Below are 10,559 nucleotides of genomic sequence, written 5' to 3' on the forward strand. Positions count from 1 at the left end.
CTTTACCCGGGGTCTGTCCCATCTGTGGTGTTCGTTGGCTTTACTCCTACCTGGTGCCGTAGGTCAGGGAGCCGTGCAAATGGAGATGTATACCCAGAGCAAAGTGACTTGCCTCTGGACACAGAAATAGCATCTGGGCGCTAGACTCTGCTTCCAGATTCCGCTCCCCCTGGATCTCCCCACTCCCAATTCCTAATCCACGTTTCCTCTGCACCCACCACTTCCCTCCACCATCTCCTCCCTTTCTGCATCTCCTCTCCACCTCTTCCCCTTTCTGCCAGAAAACAGATTTTCCATCCCTTTGCTTATGGCAGAGGATAGCTTAAATGGATAGTTTCGGCTGGTTAAAAAAAAAAAAAAAAAAAAAATTGATCTGCACGGAGCTCGGAGGCCGGAGGTGGTTGGGTTCTGGTCTGAGGTTCTGGGATCAGCGGTGGCCGCACAGGGTGTGTTATCTCAAATGGATGATGTGCAGGACTCCTGCAAAGTGGAAACGCGATGCAGTTCTGCCAGTAAAGGAAGTATGGGAGGGGGAGGGGGAGGGGGGGGGGGGGAGGGGGAGGAGTCACATGTACCCATGTTACTTCTCCGTCTCCTCCTGCACTCCCTCCTCCTCCACATGCCTAGCCAGTGGTCATTCGTGTCAGTAAAAACTCACAATTATTACGAAAACAGAATTTGGTTTGGGAGCAGCCCATTCTGGAATCAAAATTAGACTGAAAACTTGTCTCAGCGGCTCGTGCATAGCGTCTCTGAGCCTCAGTGTCCACATCCATAAAAGGGGTTTCCTTAATGGCAACTATAATTCGATGTAAATAGCCTTGTGATCTGTCATTGCGACTCTCCGTAGCCCTCTGAACGGTGATTGAAGCTCCTCAGAAGTGGGGCTGGGGCGCCTGCGTGGCACAGCGGGTGAAACTTTGGACTCTTGGTTTCAGCTCAGGTGATGAGCTCAGGGTCGTGAGATTGAGCCCCGCATCAGGCTCCGCACCCCGCGAGGAGTCTGCTTCAGATTCTCGTCCTTCATCTGCCCCTCCTGCTTCTCTTTCTCTCTCTCTCTCTCTAAAATAAATAAATCTAAAAAAAAAAAAAAAAAAGTAGGTGTGCATGGGGAAGAGGACTGGGAAGATATGTTGGAAAACTGAACCGGGCTTTCTAGAGTGATTTTTTTCCCCTCTCCGTATCTTTAAAAAACGTAATGTTTCACTGTACTTCCGTGGTTCTCAACCCCGTCCAACCCAGGGTCCTCTTTTTATAACTATTATTTTGTGACATCGCCTTTACGACCTAGAAATAAAAATCATAGATATGATACAGCTCACTTGCACACATAATTCATAAAAATTTAATATAATGCCCTAACTATATTATAAGGGATAACGGCAGGCAAGGAATTTACATAAAATAATATGTAATTCAATATGTAGCTGCTTGACTGTGCGTATAGAAGCCGTGAGAAAGTAGGCAGATGCTCGCACCGATGTCTAGAATCTCCATGAAGGGGTCCCCTGCTGAAGCCAGCTGGCCCGGCCGTGTTTTGCTGAGGGCTCTAACACTTCCAGAGGCATTGCCACCAGTGGTGGGCTTTTCCTGGAATGGTGAACAGCTGGGGGTCAAGTTCTCAGTAAAACGACGTGAGATCTCTCATTCATTCCCAGACCTGGAGGCTTCCATGTAAATTTAGACTGTGAAAAATAACCTTGTGTTTAGAGGGAAAATGGAGTGTCTACATGAGTTTTTCATCCACTCGAGTGTCCAGAGAGACTGTGGAGCGCCCGCCAGTATGTGGGGCAGTTCTTTGTGACCTGAGGTTGTCCCTTCTATGGCATGGACCCACCCCTGTAAACAGTTACAGTGCCTTATCCCCACCACTGGGACAACCAAAAGCGATCCCACACATTTCCAGAATGCCCCCTGGGAGGCAGACTCTCCCGTGCCGAGAGCGCGGCTGTATTAACACCCTCCCTGCTTTGGGAGGGCTTTGACAACCTCTGGGCTAGCCTCACTCTCTCACTGAGGCCAAAAGTGAGTGAGAATGGTAGCCGTGATCCCACGTCTAGAAAATTGAAAGTGAACCAATTTTGTATCATCTACCCTGACAGGTTCGGCACGTCTCTCCTGTCACATTGCTGTCTGTCCTTAGAGTCGTCGTACAGAATCTCTGCACAGATCCATGTCACTGCTAATAGGATTTGTCTCAGACCTAGCATTCAGCTTCCTGTTGTTCCCTGAGCCCGTGGTGGATTGTCTCCTTTCCTCCCTGAGCCCAACGGTCATTGTATTTCAGCTAATAAAATAATTCCCTGCCAGATGGCAGAGAAGAACACGGCCCCTGGGAGAAATGATGGTGCTGTCACCAAAGGCTGGACTGGTCAGGACCAGTTTGGATTAAAGTCAGACATTCCTAAGGTGAGGCTGACAGTCCAGTTTGCAGCAGGCAGCCCCCTCTGGGCAAAGCAGACATTCCAGAACGCACTGGAACTCCCCAGCAGTAAGCAAGCTGCAGTCCATGCAATGGGTCTGTGGAAGCCTTTTCTGACATCAGTGTTCTGTCTGTTTCAGAGTTGGGGGAATTTGAGTGGGGCTTGGGATTTCTTTTTTTTTTTTTTTTTCTTTTAAAGATTTTATTTATTTATTTGACAGAGATCACAAGTAGGCAGAGAGGCAGGCAGAGAGAGAGGGGGAAGCAGGCTCCCCACTGAGCAGAGAGCCCAATGCGGGGCTCCATCCTAGGACCCTGAGATCATGACCTGAGCTGAAGGCAGAGGCTTTAACCCACTGAGCCACCCAAGTGCCCCTGGGCTTGGGATTTCAAAAGGAAGAAGTGCAATTCTTGAGAATTTCAAGTTCCTGGTCAAAAGCTCTCTATTTGACCTTGTGAGTCTATCACAATCCTGGAGGTTGACTCCTTTATTTCAAGCATTTTTCCTGTATTATTATTAAAAACCAGACAACAGGCCCCGAAAGGAATGACTAATGCTTACTGAGGCATAACTGTAGTTTCAGATCTCCCAGAAATGGAGTCTTACGATAGTCAATTAGAAATTTCCTGATTAGTACTAGTCATATCATCTGCCCAGTAGACCCTGCTGTTTCTTCAAAATAACGAGCCTAAAATAATCCTTGTGCCAAAGAGGGATATTTTAGGATGGCAAATTCTGTTCCCCCTTCCGAGTCTACCTGTGCAGGCTCGCGGTGAGGATCCAGTGGGGTTCAGGCGTACTGTGCTTAGCGCCGTGCCTGGCTCACAGCGGTCTCGCAGCAAATGGCCACTGCTAGCCTCGTGTTCGGTCTGTGCCGGGAGTCTCATCTCCACGCCACTCTTGGGTATCCCAGTCTGCAAGTCAGTCCAGTCCACATGGGATTCTTTTTTTCTCGTGCCCTGTATCTGTGGCCCTTTGCTAAGTCCGATGAGCTTTACCTCAGAAACCTGCCTGAGTCCGTTCGCGACTACCACTTGGCTGTGGCAGTGCTGCCCTAACTGATCTTTCTCCTTGACTCAGACCTTTCAAAATCCATTCTTTGCACAGACGCCACAGTCATCTTTAAAAATTTCGATTCCTGTCACCCCTTTGCTTAAAACTTCCAGTGGCTCTCCATGCTACTTCGAATTAAATTTAAAGTCTTAAATTAGATTTAAGGTGTTCCTGGTTCCCTGTGATCTGGCCCCTGTCCACTGGCTACAGTCTCGTTTTATGCTTTTTCCCTTTTGTTCGTCATGATCCTGCTGCACGAACCTCCTTTCTCTTCCATTACGACAAGCTCATTCGCGCCTCCAGGCTTTGTGCTTGTGGTTCCTTCAGCCTGGGATGCCCTTCCTGGCATGACCTACTCTGGTTGTTCAGGATTTAACAATTGTCACCTCCCCAGAGAGACCTTCCTGGACTACCTTGTCTAGTGTAGCCCATCACTGTACGGTCACCTTGACCACACAGTTTATCATCTAGTCTAGAACACTTGCAGGACTGAAAGGGAGGTCTGTAATAAGGAAGCCAGGACAGCCGACTTCAAGCAGCAGAGTCCTGGGTGAGTTAAGATCTGACGAGCCTTCCCATTACTCACAGCCCCTCTGTCGTATCACTCTGCCGCATTCTCTTCATAGCTCTTGTCTTAAACTGATGTTATTTGTTAACATGCTCATTAGCTCTCTGCCCTGTTACAGTGTAAATTCCAAGAGCGTGGGGATGCAGTCTTTCTGGTTCACTCTTACATCCTCATCCCCTTCAGTACTGTTAAAAAACAAAATCCAACTGAGCGAATGATAAAGATCTTATTGGCTTTATTAGACTCATGAATTGGGTGGCATCCAATCTAGCAGCTAGAAAGGAGCTCGAAGGAGCTGTACAAAAGGACTCGCAGAGGTGTTCTAACCCGGAGAACTCAAACTGCCAATTATTTTTACCAGCGAAAATGGGTTTATTAGGGCATAGCAGAGAATTGCAATCCAGGACGTGGAAGCTCTGGCAAAAATGTAGGCAAGCCCTGAGAACGAAGAAGAGGAATGCTCTTTCCTACAAGAAAAGAGGAAGCTGTGAGGGCTGGTCTAAACAAGAAGCCCACTGGAGTCAACTGGGAGCTTGAATTATAGTGGCTTTGTAAGGGCCTATTTAGCCAGAGCGATTCCATCTGGTTAATCAGTGATTTTGTTGTTTATACAGTAAAACTTAAACTGTCCCTGCTCCCCCTAGCCCCCAGGGGACTGACTTAAAAACAAGTCCCGGAAATCAGTCCCAGGTAACAAAGCCCAAATACAAGGGTCTCCCTAGCTACCAAGGAGTATGGGCCCTGCCCTTTGGGCGCCTTTTGGGCGCCCGAGGTGATAGGCTCGGCCTATCTAGGTGATAGGCTCTGACCAAGGTGATAGGCTAGTTCAAATATCTCCTATAGGGTAAATTGTAATTCAGTTGATTCAATTGGTCACTTATGTGTGACCCAGCATGACTGTGTAGCTTTCTCTATGTGTTACAATCTCACTGACCACCGGTGCGTGGCCAGGCCCAACCACATGGCTTTTGCCCTTAAAAGCTAGTCTGTAAGGCAGAGAGAGGTCGCCTCTTTGTAAGAGACGGCCCTGGCCGGTCAGTTTGATTCTCGATGCTTGGCACGAAATAAAGCTTTGCTTGACCTTCGCTTTGTATCAATCTCGCTCCTTTGATTACATACCCAACAGCTTCTCATTGGCTGAGCTGCCACAGGCTATTGGAGTAAACTGGGAGCTTGAAGTATAGTGGCTTCTCATTGGCTGAGCTGTGACAGTCTTTCCTTGGCCGGGCTGTTGCCAGGGCAGGAGGAAACCTTTCTTCCTCCAGCTTGGGTAGTAAAGTAGTATCCACCTGCAAGGTGATCTCTTGCCATTTGACATGCACTTGAGGGGGAGGGTAGGGCATGAGAGCTCCTCCTGCTGAACCTCCTGACTACATTTCGGTGTTTCTCCCTTTATTCATTCTCACAGGCATAAGGGAGGGAGTGGGGAACAGGAAGTTATACTAGGCCAAAAAGCAGGTTGGAAGGTCACTTTCCTTTAGGGGACCATGACAGGGGTGTGTCAGGCAGATGATCTGACTGGTGCTGGTCAGAGGATTCCTGATTGACTGGTTTAGTATTCCATTTCTGGGAGAGCTAAAGCTGTAAGTAAGCCTCGGTTTGGTGACGTGGACTTAAACAGGAATGAGTACATTTTTGAGCCTGTTGCCTTGTTTTTAACGACACAACTTGGCACATAGTAGGTGCTCTGTAAATATGTGGGGAATAAAATCTATTGAATGGAAGGCACGACAGTGCCATGAATTAGGTAGTTGGGTTCGTTATGGGATTAGTCCTGGGTTAGGTAGCGGGAATTACGGCTTCGTTGTGTTGACTACCCTCCTCTTGACTTTTCGAACAGTGAATCAGAAAACCCACCTTTCCGTGCTGATGAGAAACTGTGTTCTTGTCCAGATCAGGAGGTCGGAGCAAAGCTGGCTGGGGATTTACAGGGCTACCCAGAGGTTGCTTAGTAATTCTTAGTGGCCGCACATTTCTGAATTAGGTTTGGTAAGCACAGATCAGGAAATGGTTCTGGGAGTACTGTTTGAGAGGTACTTACTCACCCTGATTAGAAAGCGCCATGGTTTTGCAACATTTGGAGCCATAAAATAAATGCTCTCCCTGCTTATTGATTGGAAATGCCAGAAAAGCAATGCTGGAAATAACACACGGGGATCGTTGAATTAATTAGTGTGGATACCGATTGTGTGAAATCCGGTTATTGTGGAGTGGGGATTGGATTGCATGTTAATTAATATTTAAGTCCTTTGGAAGTGGCACTGGAAGGAAGAACCCTCCCTTGACCCCTTGGTTCCTCTACAGCCCATCCCCCACGAGATGGGATTTCTTGGGGGCCCAAACAAGAAATCCCCTTATCACAGGCGGCCCAGATTGCACACAGGAATTGGAGTCACACTATTTGCATTTCTATAAAGGAAGTGCCTGGTATTATGTAACTGCGTGTGGGTTCCGAGGGCTTCTAATGGGCCTCCCTTTGTACAGTCTCTTAGCAACCAATTGAAGTTTGTTAGCTGAAACAAAGAGGCTCAGGCCTGCCATTCCTCGAGCACATTCCTCTCCAGTCCGGCCAGCCTCTAAGAGAAAGAGCTTGGGGTCTACGGGGCCTTTTCTTCTTTGCCAAAGGTCAGGATTCCTTGTTTTGCTTTTGTTGCACCTGGGAAGGACAAGGAACTGGGGAGGGGGTGGTGACAGGTAGGAGACCTGCTGGCTGTGTTCTGTTTCTAGAACTTCATCGGAAACCTGGGGAAGTCTTCCAAGGCGCTGACTGGCCTTCGGTCATTCTAAAATGAGGTAAACCTGCTTGATGGTCCTGAGTTTAGGTCCGTGAGAATCTGGGCTCTGTCACCTGTTTAGATTTCTGAGCTTTAGTTTCTTCATCTGCCACGCCAGCACAGACACCCCCTTCCTCACTGGTTTGCGGAGAGAGCATTACGGTACAACAGAAATGCGGCTGATAGCTGTCCAAGGTCAGGGTTCCCTGTGGGTCAGGCACTTTGTTTGGTGCTGAAGGCACCGAAGTAAATAAAACAGACAAAATCCTTGCCTTCATGGAGATTACGTTCTATTAGCAAGTGTGTGTGTGTGTGTGTAGCGTACGAGATTGTAAATGTACGTTCGCTATTTATTCATTAACTTGTTAAGTCCGGTGACGCATCGCTCTGTTCATTTATTCCTTCAGTGACTAATTCTTAATCACCTGTCCATCCAGCCAGCCATCTGACATTTTCTGCAGGAGGAGGACAACAATAATGTGATCCCGCTATTCAGTGTAACAAGAGCTATAATAAAAAGCAGATATAGACGAGGTTTATAAAAGTTTCTTAGCTTGGGGACTCCCGCCATTTGGGGCTGCATAATCCTTGGCTGTGTGTACGTGGTGGGGGATGGGCTGCCGTCTGAGCTGTAGGCCAGTGAACCACACTCCTGGCTTCCATTCCCTAGATTTCTGTAGCGCCCCCATGTGACAGCCACATGTCTTTAGACATTGCCAAATGTCCTCTGATTGTGTGTGTGTGTGTGTGTGTGTGTGTGTGTGGTGGGGGCAGGAGAGCAGAATTGCCCCCCAGGTGAGAATCCCTAGTTTATAGGAACATTGTCCTCAGGAAGGGAAATTCACCCACCACATTTGACCGGAAAGGACGTGAACCCAGGGCTTTAAATTTCTGCAGCAACAGCAGCATTTCCAGACGTTTCGTTTCCTGGAGATCTGTTTTCTTGTGCTGGAAAGCATGGAGGGACTTGGGGAGTTCTGGAAATTAGAAGTAGAATCTTACCCCACAGGAGCTCTTTCCACCACTTCTGAGAAGTGCGGCTTATTTAAAAAAACATCTCTGAGGGGCGCCTGGGTGGCTCAGTGGGTTAAAGCCTCTGCCTTCAGCTCAGGTCATGATCTCAGGGTCCTGGGATCGAGCCCCACGTCGGGCTCTCTGCTCCATGGAGAGCCTGCTCCCCGCCCCCCCTGCCTACTTGTGATCTCTGTCTGTCAAATAAATAAATAAAATCTTTAAAACAAAACAAAACAAAACAAATCTCTGAGCCTTACACAAGAAGCAGTTCTAACAGAGAAGCCTTTGCTAACCTGAAACACAGACTCAGGCTTAGTGCCTTTGGAACCTGTCCCGATTTTATTGACGGACCCACACCTAGAAAATTCCACCCCGGATTTCTCAGTGGGGATAAGAGCAGAACAAGGTCTTCTCCCTAAGGAACTCTTTGGAGATGGACCAAGGTGTTGGATACTCCGGCTTGATTAAAAGGAACATGCCTGGTAGGGTATCCGGTTGAGATGAGAGCTGCCATTTTGGTCCCCAGGCACCTTCCACAGTCCGCTCCTGAACACTAACAAGGTGACTCACTTTGCCTCTTTCCTCCGTGCCCCGGATATGTTCACTCCCCGGGACGTGTGAGTCACAGGAAGTTTGGGGAATCCTGTGGTGTCTTAAGTAGCTCTTGAATCTCACAATTTCTCTCCATTGCCCTGCATCCTCTCTTGTCCCTACCCCCCTATCCTGTTCAGGCTCTCATCTGACCCCATCTGGGCTGTCACAGTAGGAACTGTTCACCTACCCCCTACTCCTGCGACCTTCAGTGTGTCCTCTGCAGAGCAGGGACCAAGGTCTTCCCAGTGAACTTGGACCAGAATGTCGTGCATGATCCGCCCTCCTCCCCAACAGCAACACCAGCCCCTCTCCCTGTGCTCACTCCACGCCTGCCTCACCAGCCCTTCTAGCAAATTCACACCAGATACGATTGTGTCACATCTCCCCTTACAGGCCCCCAGTCCTTCGAGATCTTCTGTGGTGTCCCGTAGTGCTGAGGATGAGAATCCCAAAAGGGCCCCCGAGTCCATCACAGTTGGGCTTCTGCCCACCGCTCCGACCTCCTCGCCCCGACCCCCACCTCTGGGGTCCAGCTGCCTCCCATGCACGCGGGACTCTCCCCATCATGGGCTTTGCGTCCCCGTAGAGGCTCCCCCTTCCCTCCCTTCATGTCCCTACATCACGTCTGAGCCTCAGCGTAATCATCTCATGCCGAGCTCTGGTCCTCTTAGTATACGTGCTTATTGCATTATAGACTCTCGCTCATGGTTTCCTAGTGGCCGATTTTCATTTATTTACACGCTTATTATATTAGCAGCTGTCCTCCCCGGCAGACTCGAAGCTCTGCAAGGAATGTGGCCGTGTCTGTTTTATGACCGTGTTCAGCCCGGTGTTGTGAATTGTGCCTTCCTCACAGCACTGAGAGGTGCTAAGTAAGTATTAGGAAGGACTAGGAAGACTCAGCACCCCCTTCGATTACAAAACCCCATATTTGGAGGACTGGGCCAACACGTGCTTTTCTGGAGCTCTGGGGGTACAGGTTGAGGTGGGGTGGACTAGGGAATTTGCGAAGCATGAGGCATGAGGGCAGGTTAGAGCAATAGGAAATGCTGTTACCTGACATTCTCTGACCTCTTTGTGTGTACCTTCGTCCGATATTATCCTCTGTTGCAAAGCCCTTGAAGGCAGGCCTAGGACCTTTCCTTCTGGTCCCATAAGCATCTTGCTCGGGTGCTCAACAAAGCTCCACGAATGAAGGGATGTGTGCATTATGGATTCCACTGAGATCTTACTATCTGAGCTGAGGTTCCCTCAGGAGTCACTAGGGCACGGAAAGGAAGGCTTGGGATGGTTCTTTATCCGTAAAACACGGTGTGTTGGAGGTTTTTACACAACGTGCTAGAAAGGGCCTGAATGGGTCCTTCATAGGCTAACATTTTTTGCAAGCATACTTTTGCCAGGCCCTGTGATGAATGCTTTGTGGGCGTTATCTCCTTTAACATGAAGTTAATTTATAGTGCTGCTTGCTTTCTAGAATGGGTGCACTGAGGCTTGGAGACAGCTAACCAGTCTAAGGTCAGAGAGTAATTTGGCAGAGTTAGGACTCAGATGTGGGTCTGACTTCCCAAATTCACAGACGCAGTGTACTGCAAGGACTCCTCACTACCTCTGGGCCCATGAGAAAGGCGGCCCATGTCTTTGCCTTCATGTCCTGGCCCATCGGATGGAACATTCCATTTGTGCCCAGATCTCCAGGTTGAATGGGAGGATGTGTGGGGGCAGAGAGGCATCAGGGATTCCTTGGCCTGAAGGGGGTGCCCTGATTCATTCACTGAGCTCCCGCGCCTCATAAGCGTGAAAGGGCGCCGTCATGTCACGTGACCTCCCATTTCTCAAGCCTCTGATGATGGCCAGGCGGCAGTGTGCATGCAAGGTGACCCTGAACGGGTACCTGCTTTCCAGTTCCCACTGGAAGGACCATCTTAGCAGACTCAGAAGCCAGAAGAGGTATTTCGCTCTGGTTTCCGGCAATTTGCTCTGCTCTGTGAACTTCTGTGTTTGCTTGGCCAATTTCATGAAAGTTGGATTAGTATGTGTTCATTGGTGCTGACTCGACCAGTCTACAAGGGTTGGTGTCAAATGGAAGCAGAGCTCACGGGTGTGATGGTTGGACCCATGGCTGTTGGGAATCAG

The 10,559-nt window shown here is 49.0% G+C and overlaps 1 long non-coding RNA gene across 1 annotated transcript; it reads left to right on the forward strand.

Annotated features, from left to right (window-relative positions):
• Positions 1 to 6,620: 6,620 nt before the first annotated feature.
• Positions 6,621 to 7,301, forward strand: LOC132027209 (uncharacterized). The gene is made up of 3 exons (XR_009407091.1): positions 6,621 to 6,669; positions 6,772 to 6,837; positions 7,226 to 7,301. It is a non-coding gene; the product is annotated as an uncharacterized LOC132027209 (long non-coding RNA).
• The last annotated feature ends 3,258 nt before the right edge of the window (positions 7,302 to 10,559 follow it).

The sequence above is a fragment of the Mustela nigripes genome, chromosome 11, assembly GCF_022355385.1.
Source record: "Mustela nigripes isolate SB6536 chromosome 11, MUSNIG.SB6536, whole genome shotgun sequence".
Taxonomy (NCBI): Eukaryota; Metazoa; Chordata; class Mammalia; order Carnivora; family Mustelidae; genus Mustela; species Mustela nigripes.